General features: G+C 37.0%; 1 pseudogene; it reads right to left on the reverse strand.

Annotated features, from left to right (window-relative positions):
- Nucleotides 1-21,424: 21,424 nt before the first annotated feature.
- Nucleotides 21,425-21,901, reverse strand: LOC100244794 (ras-related protein RABA4a-like; annotated as a pseudogene).
- Between the last annotated feature and the right edge of the window lie 2,143 nt (nucleotides 21,902-24,044).

Below are 24,044 nucleotides of genomic sequence, written 5' to 3' on the forward strand. Positions count from 1 at the left end.
GCTTTTAATGATTCTAATAATTTGAAAGAGTTCAAGTGGAGTATGGTAGAATATTCGCACTTGTAACGGCTAAAATGAACACAACCGTGAGAATCAATGGTGATCTGGAAAGGAATTGTGTGAATACTATTGTCTTGATTTACATCAATAGCTGAATAGTTCAAGACATCACATTCACTGATTAGCTAGTAAATCCGATAGTATTTCACTAAGGTTCAGAGCCATAAACTACCTATCCTGATGCGATCACTTTCCAATTTTGTATTCTCTTGATTGTTTAGTTTTCCATTTGCCTTTTTTAAGTCAATTTCCATTCATGTGGGGGATTGTTGGGATATTTATAGGTGAATGGAAATTAAGACATACTGTTTCAATTAGACACAACTCTTCGTAATGGACACAACTTGTGTCAAAGGATATGTCAAGTATTTAAGACACATCTCTTCTAAGAGTCACTAGAAAACCTATAAATAGGGGGGCCCCATGGCATTTCTAATTCATTCCATCATCAATTCTCTCCACTTCTTCTCCTTTCTTCCAGGTGCTTGGTATTCAAGAGAGTTCAAGTCATCAAATGATTCACTGTTTCTTGTGATTTGGAGTGCTACTATCACAAGATAGTGATCGTTGTATCCTGGGAGACGATTGTCAACAAACCGTATGCACCAATGCAGGGCAAATTCGTATTAAGGACATAGAGTCAAACTCTAACCTCGATCAACCGTTTGTAAGATTCAATATTTACTTACCTTCTCGCTTATTTATTATACATAATTATTTGACCATACATTTGTGATAATTCCAAAATAACAGTTGAATCCTCGGCCACAGCCTTTGCGGCAGCTAGAAACAATTCCAGAAGGATTCGTGGAAGGACAGTTGTTGATGTAGATTTGGAAGTACACACAACAAGACCTCTTAATAACCGCAACAAGCGTGGAAGAGCTCCAGAACAATCTTGGCATGTTCCGCTTCTGCCACCCAAGGAGCCCACCTTCAACTGTAGGAAAAGGGTCACCATGAAAGATACCATCAGAATTTAACTTCCTGCAGCCAGCTGAGTATGATGCCTGGGCCAATCATGTAATTATGCATAGGCTTAAAGATTTTCAGCGTACAAGAAGGTGGGTTATAAAGACTGGCTTTTGGAGGATAGAAAGAGAAATGAAAGATGGCTCTTGGCATGTTATCAGACTCTTTTATTTTTGCCCTCACAGACGGTGATCCTCGTCTGCACGCTCTTGAACTCCGATATCCGACATCGTATGGTGATGCCACCTGGGCGCTGAAATGTATACTCCTCCTCGGATTCTCTCAGAAACTCACCAAACAATGGGTGATCGAAGTATATCACCGACACAAGGACTCGTGGAAGTCACCGTCTTTTTGATCCACGTACACCGCCAGATGGCCTTTCGGAACCGTCACCGCTAGCATCTCCTCACCCACCAGAAGGTAACCAGAGAAACGAGCCGGATCCGAGTTCAACAAACATGTCTTTTTGGCCTTGGTTTTGAGACGTTGACCCCAGTTGCAGAGTCGAGAAATTGTCTTGGTCTTGCCAGTCGGTAGCCAGAGACGGTGGTACCCAAATGGGTTTCGGTGGAAAAAACCATCCGTAGAACTTGACGACCTGTTTTCCTAGTTTGAAGCCCCTGATCTTTCTCATGGTGTAAGTGTTTGGTGCGAGAGAAAAATTCAGAAGCTATAAATTACCAGAATTTTCAAAAGAAAGAAAACGGTAAGATTTGGCTCAGGAGAAAGGTCATGGAGCTTTTTGTCTTAAACCCTTTCTCTTCGTCAACACTTAACGGTGGCAGTGGAGATGTGGAGGAGGATGGGTTTTCTATTCTGAAAACAGATGGATATGGTGCGGCGGACTACTCCAGAAGTGATGAAGTCTATAGGCGACCCATTGAGTTTCAATGGCGGTGCACTACACCAACAGTTATGAATTTGCCTTTTTCAATACAGAATTTGCTTCTTCAAGAGAACGTCCAAGAAGTCTCGCTATCGGTGTGGTGGCTCCTTTTTATACCAGCATCAGAAGTCACTGGAACTCCAGCTGTCACTCATTCTCAGGCATGGTGTGCATGTCCTCATGTTCACGTGTTCTTCACACCGGATCATTCTCTCTAGAGACTTCCAGAGAGCCTCCAAAAAATGCCTGACCTCTAATGCCATGCCACCTCACGTGACAGCTCTCACCAACTTCATCTTTTTGTTTTCACAGGAGCCTCCCATTCCTAAATATGCAATCGTCTCCTCATGCAAAACAGAATAAAATAAAATAAAAAAAAATAAAAAAAAAGAGAAGAAACTAATGAAAATCATGAGATTGGTAATAAAATAAAACATGATTTAAAAGAAAAAAAAGAGAGACCAGATTATATAATTCCATCATTCAATAAGGGGGTCGTATGTATATTTAAAGTCTAAACAATTCAAGCAATTTTCTATTAAGTAAATAAAAAATAAAAATAAATAATAAAAGTAAAAATAAAAATGAATATAATTATCAAATGCATGCAATAATAATAAAAAGATTATACATAAAAAAGTTAAGCCTCAATGAAGTGTCTAAGTGGGCCTAAGTGGGTGCCTAATGAGCCAAGTGCGTCTAAGTGAACTTAAGGTGTCTAAACGAGCCTAGGGTGAGACTAGGTGGGTCTAATTAAGTCTAACCTAAAGTGCACCTAAGTAAAACCTAATCAAAATCAAGACTATCAAGGATCATAATAAGGGGTCAAATAATCCCTCAACCAGAGTTTCCGAGGTGGCTCTAAAAAAATGGGCTACACGAGAAGTAATGGGCCACCAAGGAATTGTTGTAAAGTACGGAACAAATACCTAATAAGACATGTGCTAGAATGATAAAATGGAGGGTCTACATAGGGCTTCAGACTCTTAGACTTTTACTTCTTCCATTCTCTTTTACATGTCTAGAGAGAGAGAACCTAGCCCCTCCACTTTTCTCAATCTCTACCATCTAAGTATCTAGCTTCAAGGAGAGTCATTGAGGAGAAAACCAATGGTTTCATGAGATTTTCAATGACTACTATGCGTTTGAGAACCTTCTTCACCACAAGGCTGTTTTGCTTCATTGGTGGGGGATAAGCTTAGGAAAGCATGTATGCACCTAACAAGATCTAGGGATATAAAATGGAGTGATCTATTTTTTCCTACAATTTTAGCTTTCTTACTTGTAGTTTTAATTGACCATATGTATAGCTTTTCTTGGTTAAAATTTTAATTTTTTTGAATGATGTACAATGCACTTATTTTGTTTTTGAAAAGAATGTTTTTATTTTTCTTAATAACGTACTTTTTTTTTTGAAGGATATACTTAATTTTTTAAGAAATGTATTTAATTTTTCTAAAGAATTCACTTATTTTTCTAAGGAATCTAGTTATTTTTCTTAGAGATATACTTATTTTTTAACAACGTACTTGTTTTTTTTCATATTGTACTTCTTTTAAAAATGTACTTATTTATACTATCACAAATAATTGAAATTAATTAGCAAATTATACTAAAACATTAATGTATATGATTCATATACAATGTACTTATTTTCTTAGGAAAGCATTTTCTAAAGAATGTTCTTAGTTTTTTTTAGGGATGTACTTATATTATTTAAGGATAAACTTATTTATATTGATAGAAATAAGTGAAAGTTGGTGAGAAATTTATGATAAAACATTAGTAAATATAATTAATGATATTCGATAATAATATACATAATTTAAGAATTTAAAATATATTTAATATTCAACATATAAAAGAACTTATGATATATATATATTATTTTGATGATTTGTATAATTTGAATAATTTTTAAATGGAATATGAAAATGAAATAATTAAAATGTACAAACGTAGTCCTGTAAGCCATTGATTAATGTGCTTATCGTGATCAAAGATTCAGATAATGTATATTAATTGAAAATTTATTAGCAAATAATAGTCAAACGTTAATGTATATAATTTATATACAATGAACTTTTTTTTGAGGAATGCATTTTCTAAAGGATATTCTTACTTTTTGGAGGCATGTGCTTATTTTTTTAAGGCTAAACTTATTTAGATTGGAGCAAATAAGTGAAAGTCCATGAGAAATTCATGATAAAACATTAATGCACATAATTTATATATTATGTACTCATTTTTTATTTTTTTAGAAATGTACAAATAATGGAAAGTTCATTAGCAATTTATAGTAAAATATTAATGTACATATTTTTTTGAAGGATGTATAATATACGTATTTTTTAAAGGAATGTATATATTTTTTTTCAAGATATAGTTATTACATACCTAAGACTACATTTATGTTCATATTGAAATTAAAGAGCTTTCATAAGAGAAAGTGTAGCCACTTGATCATATAAAAAAATAAAAGAAAAGAAAAACAGAAATAAAAGGGTATATATCAAACACTTTCAATTATGATTTATCATATCAAAGATTTGAAAAAGGGACAATTCATTTAGTAGTTATTTAAATGCGTATTTTAGAAATAATTTTATCCATTGTGTGTTTGGGATGAAATGTGAAAGTTGGAATCCTAAAAAATATACTTATATATTTTTTAATTAATGTATGTAACCATAGTTCTCCCAAAATATGGCCAGGCTTCATCATACTTCTGTTTTGAAATGTTAAAATTTAAAAATAATTTTTCATGAATCACTTTTAAATGTTTTTTATAGAAAAAAATTAAAATATAAAGTATGATGTATTTTTTCAACTTTGAAAAATTCTCTAAACATATTTTTAAGTCATAAATTAACACCAACTTTTGTCACTTCTTATTCTTCTATATCAAAAGACTAACAATAATCATGTTATTTATACGCATAAAATTAATTAAAATCATTTAAGATCATGATTTTTTTTAAAATTTTTGTTATTTAATTATAAAAAAATTAATTTTTTTAATGAGAAGAAAAAAAACAAGGCTTAATAACCATATTTAACATTTTTAAAATAAATAAATAAAAGCAAAGGTATATCCAAATAATACCTCATTTGCTCAATTCAATTATCGCATGCCCTAAGTATCAAAGTAGTTGACTAAGAGTGAGTTTGATAGTAACTTTAGAAAGATTAAAACACTTCTTCGAATTACCACCAAATATATTTTAAGGCACGCAAGGAAAAGTAATCTCTTCTATTATTATTATTATTATTATAATTATCATACTGCCTTATAGAAAGGACTTCTATAATTCAAAATAATCACATGGTAAAAATAGATTTTATTTGTTTGTATCTTATAATGATCTTATTATATATATATATATATCTTATCCTTTATACATGCATTTTTTTTTTCAGTTTTGGTCGTATATTTTTAATTTAATATTAAAAAAAAAATTTACGCTTTTTGTCAATGTCTCAAATTTCAAATATGTTCATGCTCTAGAAATTCTCAAGTTGTAGTCTTGTAGCCTAGAATGTGAAGTGAGAGTTTGATGAAAAACGAAAAAAACAAAGATATAAAATATAATTTGTGAGTAAGGATGAAAATATCAGTTTTGACAGATATATTAGTAACTCGATTTTATAGATATCAGGGTATATTAGAAAATATTGGTAAATATTTTGACACAAAATATCAATGATAAAAAATTGATCAAAACTCATGGAAATTAAAAAAAAAAAAACTCTTAAACATGATAAAATAAACAATAATATATTTATTAAAGTTTTTTTTTATTATTGTAAAACTTAAAACACAAAATTATCAACAAATATCAATGAAAAATTTGAAAAAAAAAATCAAAATTAATAAAAACTCATAAAATATTAGTAAAAACTAAATATATATATATATATATATATATATATATATATATATATAAGAAGCAATAATACACATAATGAAGTTATTTATTAAAAAAATTGATATAATTTAATATAATTAATGATATTTGATAACAATATATCTAATTTAAGAATTGAAAATATATTTAATATTCAAAATATAAAAGAAGTTAATATATATATATATATATATATATATATATAGATATTATGATGATGATTCGTATAATTTGAATATTTTTTAAATGGAATATGAAAATGAAATAATTAAAATTAATTTACTTATTATTATTTTATTTTATCAGTCTAGGAATGCAACTATTTTTAATTTATGTGTGTTGCATATTTAAAAAATGTTGAACTAGCTTAGTTGGCCAAAGCCCCATCCATGCGCACCCGAGACCCAGGTTAAAGCCTTAGTGTTGTTTCCATTAAAAAATTTCAAACGTTGACCCAATAATTTCAATATTGACATTTTCATCCTTGTCTACAAGTACTTGTGTTGGGATCCATGCAATAATTAATGGCGGAAAAATAGAAAAACGAGAAAGAAGAACACAAAGATTTAACGTGGTTCAACTAATTACCTACGTCCACGGGAATAGGGAAAGATGATTTTCACTATGTTAAAATTAAGGTTACATAAAAGGGTATTTATACTAACCCTTAGGAATGAAAATTCAAAAAACACCCCTGAACCCTACACCCCTCAACCTATCGTTCACCTCACAACAAAAGAAATACAAGCCTGAATGACAAATTCCGTCGCTATGCTGCCATTCCACTCCACTTCGCTCCCGCATTTTGCCCATTTTTCTCCATATGTCTTTTCGATCAAATATGAGCCACATACTACAACAATCTCCACCTTGGCAAATATTCACTCCCCCCTTAGGAGACAAGAAACATTGCTTATAACTCCACCTGGGACAATAGGTTGGGGTATCTCCCATCTAGCAACTAGAGACATTAATCAAGTTCAAGCAATGCTTGAACTTTTCTGTGGTAACAGGCTTTGTCAACATGTTTGCTGTGTTCTTAGAGGTGTGGACCTTCACAAGTAACAGTTCACTAGAAGAAACCAATTCCCTGATCTTATGAAACCTCACATCTATGTGTTTGGTCCTTGCATGATACACCTGGTTCTTTTCCAAATAAATGGCACTCTGACTGTCACAATATAATTGAACTCCACCTTGTTGAATACCCAACTCCTTAAACAAACCTGTAAGCCATAATGATTCCTTTGCAACCTCAACTATTGCCATATATTCTGACTTAGTAGTAGATAGTGCAACTAAAGACTGTATCATAGACTTCCAACAAATAGGTCCCCACCAAGGGTGAATACATAACTTGTGGTAGACCTCCTGTCATCTAAGTCACCTGCATAGTCTGCATTAACATATCCTCTAACTGAAGAATCACTTTGTTGTTTGATGAACACGATGCCATAGTATAGACCCGCATTTTTCATGTGCGCCCCCACTCGATCGGCGAGACTCGCTTTTTATTGGTGAAAAATTAATTTTGGAAAAAAAGTCGGAGTCACCACTTATTTTATTTTTATTTTAAAGGGAAAATAAAACAAGAAAGAAAAACCCTAAAATGTGACTCCATAATTTTTGGAAAAAGCATGTCTTTGAAACACCCGAGTCTAGGTCCGGGGATCAGGTTACTTATTGGGAAGGTACCTCTAGGAGGTAGCACCCCTCTAAGCCCTAAAGAGGTCTCTACTGACTAAATTGGGGGAGATGTGGCAATTAATTGATTAATTGGGGATACCTAGATAGACTAAGGTGATTTAAAAAAATAACATGTGATTACTACCAAAAAGTGCTATTTTGTAGACCTAATTATAATGGTTTTAAGCACCTTTGAGTAGTAATCATATTCATTTAACCCAATTAATTCATTAAGGTCCTTAGTAATTGGTTTTAACCTTTTTGTGGCAAGTTGACATGTTTTTATCAGCTTATGAATCGATTCAAGCATGCCAATTGATGGAGGAGCTATTTGGGTGAGTTAAGCAAGGATTTTGTACGTTTATAGGCTTGAATTTCAAGTGGAAACACGAGCACAAGCAATGGAGAAGAGGAAAACAGAGTGAAGAAAACAGCTGCAGTCTTCCTTTGAACTTTTGAAGCACTTTCCGAAGTCTATTTTTTGTATGCTATATACCATTTGAAAGCTTAGGAAGTCAAGAATCCAACGCTTCAAACCGTGTATGATTTGGAGCTGAAATGAGGAAGATATGGCCTTCGGAAGGCAACTGCATCATGTCAAATGACCAATTTCGCAAGGTGAATTTCACATTGCGAAAATTTCGCAAGGAGATTTTCTTCATGGTGCGAAATTTTGCCACTTCGCACCATGAAGAAACACCTTGCGAAAATTTCGCAAGGTGGATTTAGGCACATTGCAAAATTCCTTTGAATCCCCTGTTTTGAGACGTTGTTGATGTTATTCCACTACCGGTTCTCCAAGATATTTTGCTTGATTTTTAGCTTTGTAAATACCTATTTTACCCTTGTAATCAACCAATGAATAGGTTGCTTTTGTAATAGCTCTTGTAATTTAGCTTGTTATTGTCTTTAAATAGAGGTGAAGAGCCTCAGACACGCATCATCTAATCTTGTAACCTGTAACTTTATAAGTTATAAGAGCACTTTTGTTCAGAAGCTTCTTTTCTCTTTTCTTTCTCATTTTCTTAGTAGCCAAACACCCTTGGAGGATGAAATCCCCAAGGATGAGAGGCTAAAACCTTTTAGTTTCTTGAAGTAATGGATGCCATGTGAAGCTCCCGTGTCAGGATGGAGATTTCCAAGCCATGAATGTAAGTAGCTGAGCGTCATAAATGTTTTCATTCAAAGTAAAGCTTTTAATCCCTCTGACTTGCTTTGAATGGCCAATACTTGATAACCTTTTGGTCTCAGTGGATTCTTATTGTTAAATCCACTGACGTTCATTAGTTATCTCCTACGAGCCATTGTATTGCAAGTCGAGGAGATGACCTATATCATTAAAAGGGCATTTATGAGGTTCAGCTACCCTTTTTGTAAGTTTTCAAGGACTAAAACTCAGTTGTTAAACTCATACCGGTTCGGGAAGTAAGCATCACCTTAGTTGCTTCCCCAACTCGAGGTGAAAAGTCCCAAAATCTCCATTTTTACACAGTGAGTTAAGCATGACTATCCAAAGCTTTGAGAAACTTCTTTCTCCATCTTTTAACCTATTTTCAAGTTAGTTTAGTTTACAACACCTTTATCTTTTTATGTTTTCATCTTAACCTAATTTTTATTAAGAAAAGTTCACTCCATCCTCCGAACTTCACCAGTTAAAGTAAAAACCCTTCCCAGTGTTCGATCCTAGAGCCACTATGCTATAGTAGCTTTGCTACTTTAGTGTAAGGACCTTAGGTATAAATTTTGTTGATACCCTTACATGCCAAGCTACCAAGAGGCGGGTTATCAAATGGCGCCGTTGCCGGGGAAGGTGCTACTTCACTGTGAATATATCAGCCGGAGGTAACTTGTGAGACTTCTCATGAGTAAGGTGAATTCTATCTCCTTTTTCATTTACTAACTTTTTATTTTAGTTTTAGAACATTTTTAACTTAGTTTAGATAAGTTTCTTTTAGCTTTTAACTTTCATTTTTAGTTTATTTTTCATACTCTGTTTTTCCTTCCGCATGCTCTGTTTTTTTTTTTTCTTTTTCTTTGTTTTGTTTGTTTGCTTTGTTCCAGCTGAATCCGTGCATGCCCTATTGGATTAGAGACCAAGAGGGAAGGTTAGTGCGGATAGAGACTCCACGAGCTATTGAATTAGAGATTATTTTAGAAGTCATGGAGAATCAGCCAGAGGATCAACATTCACAACACGGGCAGGGGAATGATCCGAACTTGTATAGGTCCATGAGGGACAGGATGCACCCTCCGAGGATGAGTGCACCATCTTGCATCATTCCTCCTACAGAGCAATTGATTATCAGGCCACACATCGTGCCTCTGCTTCCTACTTTCCATGGGATGGAAAGTGAAAATCCATATGCGCACATAAAGGAATTCGAAGATGTGTGCAATACTTTTCAAGAAGGGAGAACAGCTATTGAGCTTATGAGGTTGAAGCTCTTTCCATTCACATTAAAGGACAAAGCCAAGATATGGCTCAATTCCTTGAGGATGGGAAGCATAAGAACATGGACAGAACTTCAAGCTGATTTTTTGAAGAAGTTTTTCCCTACTCACAGAACAAATGGATTGAAGAGACAAATCTCCAACTTCTCAGCACGTGAGAATGAAAAATTTTATGAATGCTGGGAGAGGTATATGGAGGCCATCAATGCATGTCCTCACCACGGCTTTGATACATGGCTTTTGGTGAGCTATTTTTATGATGGCATGTCATCTTCAATGAAGCAGATATTGGAGACAATGTGTGGGGGTGATTTCATGAGCAAGAACCCTGAGGAGGCTATGGACTTCCTAAGTTATGTCTCAGAGGTTTCCCGTGGATGGGATGAGCCCAATAGTAGAGAAATGGGGAAGAGGCCAGTTCAGCAAATGTCAAGAGGGGGGATGTACAGTCTGAGTGAAGACATGGAGATGAAAGCCAAGGTAGCTGCCATGGCTAGAAAAATAGAGGAAATGGAGTTGAGAAAAGTTCATGAAGTCCAAGCTATTTCAGAACCTCAACAACAAGCCAATCCTTGCTCCATCTGTCAGTCATTTGAACATATGGTGGAAGAATGTCCCACCATTCCGGCAGCAAGAGAAATGTTCGGGGAACAAGCTAACCTGATTGGCCAATGGAAGCCAAATTCAAATGCTCCCTATGGCAACACGTACAACTCTAGCTGGAGGAACCACCCAAACTTTGCATGGAAGCCAAGGCCAAACCCATATCAGTCACCAGCCCAATCAAGCCAACAGAGTCAAGGTCAATCCTCAGTTGAGCAAGCACTCGTAAGCCTTAGCAAGGTTATGGGTGACTTTGTGAGTGAGCAAAAATCCATCAACTCTCAACTAAATCAGAAGATTGACAACGTAGAGAGTACATTGAACAAGAAGATAGATGGGATGCATAATGAGTTGTCTCAGAAAATTGACAACATCCAATATTCCATCTCAAGGCTCACAAATTTGAACACTGTCAATGAGAAAGGGAAGTTTCCCTCTCAGCCTCACCAAAATCCTAAGGGGATACATGAAGTGGAATCCAAAGATGAGGATTCTTCAAAGGTGAGGGACGTGCAAGCTATTATCACTTTGAGAAGTGGTAAGGAAGTGCATCAGCCGGAGCATGATCAGAGGAAAGCCAAAGAAGATAAGGCTGATAGAAAAGAAGAAAAGAAGAATGAACAAAAGGGAAAGGAAGTTCAGATGAAAGAAAGCATCATTCCTAGCATGGATGAGGAACCTCAAATTCTTTTAAAGGAAGGCATGATGAAGAAGTACATGCCTCCTCCATTTCCTCAAGCCTTACGTGGGAAGAAACCGATCAAGAATGCTTCTGAGATTCTTGATGTGTTAAGACAAGTGAAGGTGAATATTCCTTTACTTGATATGATCAAGCAAGTACCCACATATGCAAAGTTTTTGAAGGACTTGTGCATTGTGAAAAGAGGACTCAATGTTACAAAGCAAGCCTTCCTAACCGAGCAAGTGAGTGCTATAATCCAATGCAAGTCTCCAATCAAATACAAAGATCCGGGGTGTCCTACAATCTCAGTCAATATTGGAGGAACCCAAGTGGAGAAAGCATTGCTTGATTTGGGGGCAAGTGTTAACTTACTTCCATACTCTGTATACAAGGAGCTGGGGTTGGGAGAACTCAAGCCAACATCAATCACCCTATCCTTAGCTGACCGATCAGTGAAAATCCCCAGGGGGGTAATAGAGGATGTATTGGTTCAAGTTGACAAATTCTACTATCCAGTAGATTTTGTGGTGCTTGATACGGATCCCATTGTCAAAGGGATCAACTATGTTCCAATCATCCTTGGAAGACCATTCCTTGCAACATCCAATGCAATCATCAATTGTAGGAATGAGGTCATGCAACTCACTTTTGGGAATATGACATTGGAACTCAACATCTTCCATCTATGTCAAAAGCACATCCATCCTGAAGAAGATGAGGGCCCGGAAAAAGTGTGTATGATAGATACCCTGGTGGAGGAGCATTGTAATCAGAGTATCCTTGATCAGTTTGAAGAGAATTCAGATGAAAGCCATGAAGATCTTGATGATGGGTTAGCTGAACCCATGGGAATGAATGCCGTTATGTCAAACTGGAGACAAAAGCCAGTGATCCTCCCTTTGTTCAAGGATGAGGAAGAGATGAAAGAAGCTAAGGATGCAATCCTTAAGCTTGAATTAAAGACCCTTCCTGCCGAGTTGAAGTATGCTTACTTGGAGGAAGGCAATAAAGCCCCGGTGGTAATTTCTTCTTCTTTAACCGTTTCACAAGAGGGCAATCTTCTGAGAATCCTTAGAAAGCACAAGAAGGCCATCGGATGGCAAATTTCTGATTTGAAGGGGATAAGCCCATTGATTTGCACGCACCATATTTATATGGAGGAGGGAGCTAAGCCAACTCGTCAGCCACAGAGGAGATTGAATCCTCATATGCAAGAGGTAGTAAGGGCTGAAGTGTTGAAGCTTCTTCAAGCGGGCATCATTTACCCCATTTCGGATAGCACTTGGGTGAGTCCAACCCAAGTTGTTCCAAAGAAGTCCGGGATAACCATAGTCAAGGGAGAAAATGGAGATGAAGTGTCCACACGCCTCACAACTGGTTGGAGGGTGTGCATTGACTACAGGAAGCTGAACGCAGTAACGAGAAAGGATCACTTCCCTTTACCTTTCATGGATCAAGTCCTTGAGAGAGTATCTGGGCATCCTTTTTATTGCTTCTTGGATGGGTATTCCGGGTATTTTCAAATAGAGATTGATGTGGAGGACCAGGAGAAGACTACCTTCACTTGTCCATTCGGCACCTATGCTTATAGGCGGATGCCTTTTGGATTATGCAACGCTCCTGCTACCTTCCAAAGATGCATGCTTAGCATCTTCAGTGACATGGTTGAACGAATCATGGAAGTCTTCATGGATGACATAACTGTGTATGGGACTTCTTTTGAGGATTGTTTGTCACATCTTAAAGATGTTTTGAAAAGATGCATAGAGAAAGACCTTGTACTCAATTGGGAGAAGTGCCATTTTATGGTAAATCAAGGTATTGTTCTTGGGCACGTAATCTCAAAGAAGGGTATAGAGGTAGATAGAGCTAAGGTAGAACTAATTGTGAAGTTGCCACCTCCCACCAATGTAAAAGGAATAAGGCAATTCCTTGGGCATGCCGGGTTCTATAGGAGGTTTATAAAGGATTTTTCCAAGATTGCCAAACCTCTTTGTGAATTATTGGTGAAGGATGCCAAGTTTGAGTGGGATGATAAATGTCAAAGGAGTTTTGAGCTTCTTAAGCAATTCTTGACATCAGCGCCCATTGTGAGAGCACCAAATTGGGAGTTGCCATTTGAAGTGATGTGTGACTCAAGTGATTATGCTATTGGGGCTGTTTTGGGACAAAGAGAAGATGGCAAACCTTATGTGATCTACTATGCAAGCAAGTCTTTGAATGATGCTCAAAAGAATTACACCACCACTGAGAATGAATTACTTGTTGTGGTGTATGCTTTGGATAAGTTCAGAGCTTATTTGATAGGGTCTTCCATTGTGGTATTCACGGATCATTCAGCTTTGAAGTATTTGCTAACCAAGCAAGACGCCAAGGCTAGGTTGATTAGGTGGATACTTTTGCTTCAAGAGTTCAACCTCCAGATCAGAGATAAGAAAGGTGTTGAGAATGTGGTAGCTGACCACTTGTCAAGGCTCAACATTGCTCATGACACCCATGGACTTCCCATAAATGATGATTTCCCTGAGGAATCCTTGATGCTTGTGGAGGAAGTGCCATGGTTTGCACACATTGCCAATTACTTGGTCTCGGGAGAAATACCAAGTGAATGGAGCTCTCAGGACAAGAAGAATTTCTTTGCCAAGGTCCATGCATATTATTGGGAGGAGCCTTTTCTCTTCAAATATTGTGCGGACCAAATTATAAGGAAGTGTGTGCCTGAACAAGAGAAGCATGGGATCCTATCTCATTGCCATGGGAATGCATGTGGAGGCCACTTTGCCTCTCAAAAGACGGCAATGAGAGTTCTTCAATCGGGCTTTTGGTGGCCCTCACTTTTTAAGGATGCCCATGAGGTAAGTAAAGGATGTGATAAGTGCCAAAGACTAGGCAAGCTTTCAAGGAGAAACATGATGCCTTTGAACCCCATCTTGATAGTGGATCTTTTTTATGTTTGGGGCATAGACTTCATGGGACCTTTCCCTATGTCTTTTGGCCACTCCTACATCTTGGTAGGAGTTGATTATGTTTCAAAGTGGGTTGAAGCTATACCCTGTAGAACCAATGATCACAAAGTGGTTCTCAAATTCCTAAAAGAAAACATCTTCTCGAGGTTTGGAGTGCCTAAAGCAATCATCAGTGATGGAGGCACTCACTTTTGCAACAAGCCCTTTGAAGCTCTTTTGGCCAAGTACGGAGTTAAGCATAAGGTAGCTACACCTTATCATCCTCAGACGAGTGGCCAAGTAGAGCTAGCCAACCGGGAAATTAAGAACATCTTGATGAAGGTGGTGAACACCAATAGGAAAGATTGGTCTGTTAGGCTCCTTGATTCCCTATGGGCGTATAGGACGGCTTATAAGACTATCCTTGGGATGTCACCATACCGTCTTGTTTATGGCAAAGCTTGCCATCTTCCTGTTGAGATTGAGTTCAAGGCATGGTGGGCCATTAAAAAGCTCAACATGGATTTAACTAAGGCTGGGCTAAAGAGGAGTTTGGATTTGAATGAGCTTGAGGAATTAAGAAATGATGCCTATCTCAACTCAAAAATAGCTAAGGAAAAGCTAAAGAGATGGCATGATCAGTTGGTGACCAAGAAAGAATTTTTCAAGGGACAAAGAGTCTTGCTATATGACTCTAAGCTTCACCTATTTCCGGGAAAGCTCAAATCAAGGTGGGTAGGGCCTTTTGTCATCCACCAAGTACACTCACATGGAGTAATTGAGTTACTCAACTCAAATAGTGCAAAGACCTTCAAGGTAAATGGGCAAAGACTCAAGCCCTACATCGAGCCATTTTCCCGTGACAAGGAGGTACTCATCCTCCATGACCCATCACATCCTTGAGAAAGTGTGGTAAGTTGATGAGCTTAGCATGAAAAGCTAAGTGCTCATCTCTTTTTGTTTTAGTTTTAGTATTACATTCTTGTTTACTTTGCATTTTTAATACTTTTGCACATATTTTGTTTAGGTTTCTTGGTTTTGATTTTGATTTTTTTATGTTTTTAATGGAGCTTTGATGTCCAATAGCAGGTACGAAAGCTCACAAGCTCACAAATGTGGAGAGAAAGGTGAAATAGGGGAGAAATATATCTAAGTCCAAGCTTAAAAGCCCATTTCGCAACTCAAAAAGTGAGTTGCGAAAATTTTGCAAGGTGAATTTCACCTTGCGAAATGCACATTTTGGCAAGATGCAAAATGCAACCTCTCGAGATTGCACTTTCGCAAGGAGTAACCAGTGCGAAAATTTTCGCAAGTCATTTTTCACCTTGCGAAATTGTTTTCAAAGCAAATATCAAAGTGCAACCTCTCGGGATTGGTTTTTAAGGGGAGTAGCCAGTGCGAAAATTTGGCAAGGTGAATTTTCACCTTGCGAAATTTTTTCTTCATGCTTACCAAGGTTTTGATTCTTTTTAAATTCATTTTCACAGCTATCCTGGACCAGCACTCCGCCATGCTATCTCAGATCCACCATCACCTGGGCATATCACCTCCTCCACCTCAGGAGCCACATCCATGATTGGATATTTCTATCTCCATTTTGTATTTGTTTTTTGTAGATGTACATGTTTTATATTCTGAGATTGTATGTACCTCATGCTTCTATCTTGTACTCAACTCTCTCAGTTTATATAAGCATCATTTTTTGTATATTATTTCCTCTCTCACGTTTCTTATGGTTTTTGAATCATGTGGATGCACTCACACGCCTTGAATACCACATCACCATAAGGTATATCATTCCTTCCTTGTATTTTTCGATAGAAACATTGGGGACAATGTTCATCTCGGTTGGGGGGAGAGTTGAGGAAGTAAGTATTTCCTATTCTAGTTAGTTATTTTGTTGATTTAGTAGTTGTTGCCCTTTTTCAAAATTTTTTTGTTTCATTCTCTATGGTTGTTAAAGATAATTTCTCAAAATAAAATAGGATAAGTCGAGTTTTAACTTAATTACTTAAGTCTTAGAGTTTGTTTTATGCTTTCAAAGTTGATAATCTATTGAAGCCCTCTTTGATTTCGAACTTATTTCTTCCATTTCAAGCTTTACACACACCATGCACATTAGATCCCGGATTTATGATGTAAAACTTTCTCACCCTCTAAGCTTAGGAAAATTTTGACTTGGTTTATTACTTAACCTCTTTTTAATAATGTTGGGACACCTCAAAAAGACCAATGAGTCTTAGAAAAAGAAAAAGAGAAAAAGAAAAAAGAAAAGAGAAAAAGAAAAAGAAAAAGAGAATAAGCTTCTATTCTTTCCTTGAAACCTAAGCATGATCCGAAGGGGTGGCGAAAGCCTTTAAAACCCGATGCCCTAAACCTTGATTGGTTGGGAGTCATCGATCCTCTGCTTGCTACATAGGTGAATTGGTTAAGTTTAGTGAGTAAAAAGAATTGTGAATAAGAAGGTGCGTTCCTAACCTATTAAGAGTTGGTTAATTTTGCCAATGTCCGAGAAAAGCTTAGGTTAGGGGGAGAGGATAGTTGTGCATACTATATCCGGAAGCTAATCTCATTAACACTTAGCTCATTATGGAAGAGTTTGATCCGGAACCTTGAGAGTAGAGATTCTTTTGATACTTAATTGCATAATCTCCACTCTTTGTACTTTTTGTTTAAGTTTTAGCTTTGACAACTCCTATTGCATTTTGAATCTTCGTATCTTTAGTTCACCATGTGAGATGTGTTTTGATTTCAGTCATGCCACTCAATTATTTTTTGGAGTGATTTGCATGATCCCTTTTATGTATATTATTATAGTTTACTTAGTTTTTATCTCCTCCATTGCTAAGGGACTAGCAATGAGTCGGTTGGGGGGTGTGATTACTACCAAAAAGTGCTATTTTGTAGACCTAATTATAATGGTTTTAAGCACCTTTGAGTAGTAATCATATTCATTTAACCCAATTAATTCATTAAGGTCCTTAGTAATTGGTTTTAACCTTTTTGTGGCAAGTTGACATGTTTTTATCAGCTTATGAATCGATTCAAGCATGCCAATTGATGGAGGAGCTATTTGGGTGAGTTAAGCAAGGATTTTGTACGTTTATAGGCTTGAATTTCAAGTGGAAACACGAGCACAAGCAATGGAGAAGAGGAAAACAGAGTGAAGAAAACAGCTGCAGTCTTCCTTTGAACTTTTGAAGCACTTTCCGAAGTCCATTTTTTGCATGCTATATACCATTTGAAAGCTTAGGAAGTCAAGAATCCAACGCTTCAAACCGTGTATGATTTGGAGCTGAAATGAGGAAGATATGGCCTTAGGAAGGAAACTGCATCATGTCAAATGACCAATTTCGCAAGGTGAATTTCACATTGCGAAAATTTCGCAAGGAGATTTTCTTCATGGTGCGAAATTTTGCCACTTCGCACCATGAAGAAACACCTTGCGAAAATTTCGCAAGGTGGATTTAGGCACATTGCGAAATTCCTTTGAATCCCCTGTTTTGAGACGTTGTTGATGTTATTCCACTACCGGTTCTCCAAGATATTTTGCTTGATTTTTAGCTTTGTAAATACCTATTTTACCCTTGTAATCAACCAATGAATAGGTTGCTTTTGTAATAGCTCTTGTAATTTAGCTTGTTATTGTCTTTAAATAGAGGTGAAGAGCCTCAGACACGCATCATCTAATCTTGTAACCTGTAACTTTATAAGTTATAAGAGCACTTTTGTTCAGAAGCTTCTTTTCTCTTTTCTTTCTCATTTTCTTAGTAGCCAAACACCCTTGGAGGATGAAATCCCCAAGGATGAGAGGCTAAAACCTTTTAGTTTCTTGAAGTAATGGATGCCATGTGAAGCTCCCGTGTCAGGATGGAGATTTCCAAGCCATGAATGTAAGTAGCTGAGCGTCATAAATGTTTTCATTCAAAGTAAAGCTTTTAATCCCTCTGACTTGCTTTGAATGGCCAATACTTGATAACCTTTTGGTCTCAGTGGATTCTTATTGTTAGATCCACTGACGTTCATTAGTTATCTCCTACGAGCCATTGTATTGCAAGTCGAGGAGATGACCTATATCATTAAAAGGGCATTTATGAGGTTCAGCTACCCTTTTTGTAAGTTTTCAAGGACTAAAACTCAGTTGTTAAACTCATACCGGTTCGGGAAGTAAGCATCACCTTAGTTGCTTCCCCAACTCGAGGTGAAAAGTCCCAAAATCTCCATTTTTACACAGTGAGTTAAGCATGGCTATCCAAAGCTTTGAGAAACTTCTTTCTCCATCTTTTAACCTATTTTCAAGTTAGTTTAGTTTACAACACCTTTATCTTTTTATGTTTTCATCTTAACCTAATTTTTATTAAGAAAAGTTCACTCCATCCTCCGAACTTCACCAGTTAAAGTAAAAACCCTTCCCAGTGTTCGATCCTAGAGCCACTATGCTATAGTAGCTTTGTTACTTTAGTGTAAGGACCTTAGGTATAAATTTTGTTGATACCCTTACATGCCAAGCTACCAAGAGGCGGGTTATCAACATGCCAAATAGGATCAAATTACAATAAAGGAGAGTTAGGGTGCATACCTGGATGGCTTCTCAAATGCTATCATGAAACATAAAAGTTAGTATAGAGATACATCACACAACATGTGCTTTTGTCAAAGATAATCAAGCAAGCATCAAATATATATCAAGGCAATAAAACAGGATGGCAAGCATGGGCATAGTACGCAATGACAATCATATTCATAGGGTTTAGAAAGTGGGTATTAGGGAACGTACCTGGATAGCATAGATAACTTGTAACGTGCTTCCATAAAACAGGAGAGGTTAGATAGCAAACAATAAAATAAGAAGTCCTAGCATGCTTGTTATCTAATTAGCATAGAAAAAAAAAAAATTATCACAGTATACAAAACCATCAATTATCACTAATATCTTCTATATAATTTCTAAAAAATAAATAGACATGAGTTCATCAAATAACAAAGGGGGCAACAAAGATGAGTTTTGAAAATTTTCCTTATGTAGGGGTTTCACCAATTCCCCGATTGATATACACGAATTTAGCCCAGAATTATCCCATTTATGTGGGACCACAAGCTTTGATTCATGTTTGATTTCAAACCAAAATTTTCGTTAAAAATCGAGAAAGATGCAAATCGATCAAAAAAATGGTTGCATATTATTTTAAGAAAATGGGGTTTTTGATTCTAAGGACTCTAAATGAATTTTTAAAATAGGTTTTTATAAGGAAAATTTTGAGAAAAGTATTTTATTTTAAAATAAGAGAAATTAATTTGAGAACAATAAAACATATGAGAAACATTGTACCAAGCAAAACAAATAGAAACAAAATCATAAAGTAAAATTTTTGGCAACCAAGCAAACTGAAATGGTGTGAATGGAGGCCAATCTTCACAATTTTCCAATGGCCTCCATGAATCAAATATAAACGAACAAATGTCAAAGAAAATAACTAAACAGCCTTAGATCAAATAAAGTCAACCAGATATCAATCAAGAACTAACAAAGATTAGTCAAGCCCATAAATTGAGGATATAATCAATAATTAAATTAGATTAGTCAAACACACAAACCTATGATTAAGGTAATGTTAAATATAGTACCATAAGAACTTACAATTCTAAAACACTTGAATTGAGTAAGGATCAATCAGGAACTAGAGCTTAACACACTTAAAACATGGATATAATGACAAGGGGTCAGATAAATTAAATAATTAAAATTCTAAAGACTCATAAAACAAATATGATGAATCAAAAATAATAATAATAATAAAAATAAAAAATAACTGAAATTAATAAACATAGTGATAATGATATAGAACCAAATGAATTAATCACCTAAAAACCTAAAGCATCACATGAATCAACTAAGATGAAAATAAAAAAAAAAAGAATAAAATAACATGATGATAATGACATAGAATCAAATAAATTAATCCATTAAAATTTTAAAGCATCACACGAATTAATTAGGATGAACCCATGAACTAAAATTAAATAAAACAAGATGATGATGACATAAAACCAAATAAATTAATCGACTAAAACTTGAGAGACTCGAAAACTTAATAGAGTAAAAAATTAGCAAACAAAGCCCTAACTTTCAATCTAAAAAAAAAACTAATAAACTAATGGATAAAAAAAAAAGAAATCAAAAACTCAAGAACAAGGAAACTCACTTACCTTTGGAAGATGCAGCCTACTCGCTTTGGGGATCAATGGCGTTCATGGTTCTCTTGAAGATACCATGAAGATCTTTATGGAAATTGAGGCATGGACCCCTTAAAATGCAACCTGCTGCCACTTTTCCTTCAAAAAATCTCACCATCTAAAAGTGCAACTTGCTTCCATTTTTCTTTCAAAAAAATCTCACCCCCTCAAAATGCAACTTGCTGCCACTTTTTTTTTTAAACAAATCTCACCCTAAAGTGGCAATCTGCTGCCACTTTTCTTTTAAAAAATCTCACCCTAAAGTAGCAGTCTGCTGCCACTTTCCTTTCAAAAAAAATTCACCCTAAAGTGGCAGCCTACTGCCACTTTCCTTTCAAAAAAAAAACTCACCTTAAAGTAGCAGCCTGCTGCCACTTTTCTTTCAAAAAAAACTTCACCCTAAAGTGGCAGCCTTGGAGAATCCCCACTGTACGGTTGTGTTCCAAAAAAATTGAATGCTGCCACTTTTCTTTTCATCAAACTCATAGTGCGCCCCATGGAGATTAATAGAAATCCCTTTTCCTCATTTTGGATGGTCACGCCCTCTCTCCTATAGTGCATGTGCAGATCCAAGGATGCAGCCCGTGAAGTGATGTAACGATTCCTATTGAGTCTGTTAGTGTTGCCAAACCAGAAAGTACCCAATTATGAATGTCCAGAAGATGCTGAGGACATGCATGTCTTCCGACAATGATGTCAGTTCAGGACAGCGATAAATTTGAAGACGTTAGTAAAGGGAGGCTGTCCATTGAGTGTGATAATGTTATCAAATTTAGGGCAGCAATTTGAATCCCTGAATAGAGATAGCTTCCAAGGCTTCAAGTGGGGTGAGATGTTGAATCACTTGTGATAGAGAGATTAAGCTACTAGCACATCACTGAGAGAATATTAATCTATGACAATTCCCACTTTCGAGTTGCTTTAGAGAAGTAAGGCGTCACAACTACATTACCATCTAGTATTTTGCTTTGACTTGGCAACACTTACATCTTTTTCAATCATGCACGGGGCTGTTTTGAAGTCCAAAAGTGCAAGTCGTTTTTGGATGGCGGCTGGTTCTTGTTTGCTGTTCCTTGAGATCAGTTTTATTGCCAATCAGAATGATGAGAATGGTCTTATCAGCGTGACCACGTGACTCTTCCAACCATCGGGGTATGTGGTCAAAACTTTGGCGTTTAGTTATGTCGTAAACCAGCATTGCGTCAACAGCACTCCTGTAATACGCACTTGTAACGGCTCCGTGTCGTTCTTGGCCAGTAGTGTCCCAGATCTGAGCCTTGACACTCTTGCGTCGGATGACGAGGGTTCGAGTCTGGGACTCAACCCCGGTTGTAGCCTTGGAATCCAAACTGAACTCGTTCCTAGCGAACCGAGTTTACGACTTGCCCACTTCGGTGTCTCCGATCATAACCACTTTGAAAACGTAGTTGATCTTTTGGCTCGAATTGCCATAGCTTCCACCACTCGCCATCACCGCACCACTCCGTTCTCTCTCTCTTGAACACTCTCTGTCTGGATTCAAGATCAGTCACAGCCTTCCTTTTCCCATCCTCAATTCTGTCCGCTGGGAAACCGAATTGCCACCATCAAACAGTTGGTTCCTTGCAGCCGCTGAAGCTTGTCAGCATCACCAAGAGACCAACCAATTGGGTTGTAGGAGAAGTCAATCTGTTTCCATGTAATCTGATCCCAAACTCCAATCCCATACACGTGGCTTCAATCTTTACCGCTAGCAATAATCCTATAATCTGAATTAAAACCCAGAGCTCCGACAATTTCCTTTCTTTATGGCAGCCAGATTTGGATCCGATCTCGACTCTCCTTTGAGATTAAGCAATTTATCAATGTATAATCAGGCCGCTGTGGACAAATCCATGCTTGGTAGTCATGCTTATTGATGATAGTCTAGAGATGTGGAAATCAAACAATTCTGATGAACCCTCTCCCATGCGTGATGAGGCCGATGATGTGTTATTCCAGATTCATCTCCGGAGATCCCTCTAATTAGAACGTTCAGAATCCCCCAGAAACGAGAGCTCTCCTTGCGGTCTCCTTCTCCAGCAGCGTTCATCCCTCCCCCCCTTTTTTTTTATATGCTTCACGAACTTCATCACATGAATTACCACAATCATCATCCGTCACTTCTGCTCCATAGCATGAACCACAATATTTTCCATTGCGTTCAAGCCTGCCACCATGTCCTTGTAATAGCTTCTCAATCCGGGGCCACCAATTCCATCTTGCCTAACTGCTACCACATTACCATGGGCGTCAATGGAGAGAGAGTTTTGACCAGCATGGGCGCTCGTACCATTGGAGATGCAGCCTTGAAGATTCCCCCAGTGTGACCTGCTGCTGGTGCGTGTCTTCTATGGAATCTGTGCTGCGTGCTGGTCCTCTTGATGGTGAGGAATACGGCTGTGTGCTTGTCGTCTCCCTCCTAGTGGCAGCCCCCCACTTTGAGAGAATTTGTGGCCGCTCCTTCCTAGAGAATCCCTTAGATGTTTCGTTTCATCATTTTAGCCGGATCCATTGCAAGCAAGGAAATTCATTGATGATTTGCTCCCCTTTTTAGGAAAGAAAGCTCAGAATTCTGATGCATGTGTAGAAGCTTTGCAACTTATTCGAGATATTATACCAGTTTCAGTGAGTGAAACTTCTCCAAAAATCTTGAATGTCGTTTCTTCTCTGCTAATTTCTGCTGGACTGGATATACGTTTGGTTATTTGTGGCCTTCTTGGTGATCTTGCTGAAACTGACCCTTAGGTACTCTCTGTGGCAAATCCCATAAATGAATTGGATGTGACCTCTGTTACGGAAACGAGTGGCCTGGATTATGACACCATAGTTTATGCTTATGAAAAGATTAGCATGGAGTTCTTTAATAATATCTCAAAGAATCAGGCACTGGTCATTTTGTCGCGTTGTATATATGATATGTCATCCAATGAACTGATCTTAAGGCATAATGCATATAGGTTATTGGTCTCTTCTGCTGAACTCTCCGTCCAAATTCCTAAACTTGAAGTGAAGAGTGACCATGAAACGCCCGAAGCAATAATAACATTCATAGCTGATGGTTGTTGGATTTAAGCATGTATTCAGCGCATGATAAACAAATTCCTTTTGAAGCATATGGCAGATGTAATGGGCAAGGAAAATTTTGTTCAGAAGGAATGGGTTGATTTACTGAGAGAAATGGTGCTGAAGCTTCTAGAGGTGCTAAATCTTCACTCATTCAGGATCTTGTATTGTCTGAATGTGTTAATAAAATTGGACCAATGGAAGATGCTGTGAAGGCTCTATTTGCCTATGGGCTCCATCTAACTAGTCGGTATAGGTTTTCTGAATGAGATGACCATGGGAATGGCCAAATTTGGGATTTCCGTAAGGTAAGATTACAGTTATTGCAGTTTAGAGACAGGCTGAAGACATTTCTTGGGATAAATATGGGTAGGTTCTCCGTGAAGGAATACAACAAATTTCGCATTATGCTTATCAATGAAGCTGCTGCTGCACTTGCTGAGAGTGGAAAAATTGGGGCCTTAAACCTCCTTTTCAAGCGTCATCCTTATACACTCACTCCTTCCATGTTGGAAATTTTAGCTGCTGTC

The sequence above is a fragment of the Vitis vinifera genome, chromosome 2, assembly GCF_030704535.1.
Source record: "Vitis vinifera cultivar Pinot Noir 40024 chromosome 2, ASM3070453v1".
NCBI lineage: Eukaryota > Viridiplantae > Streptophyta > Magnoliopsida > Vitales > Vitaceae > Vitis > Vitis vinifera.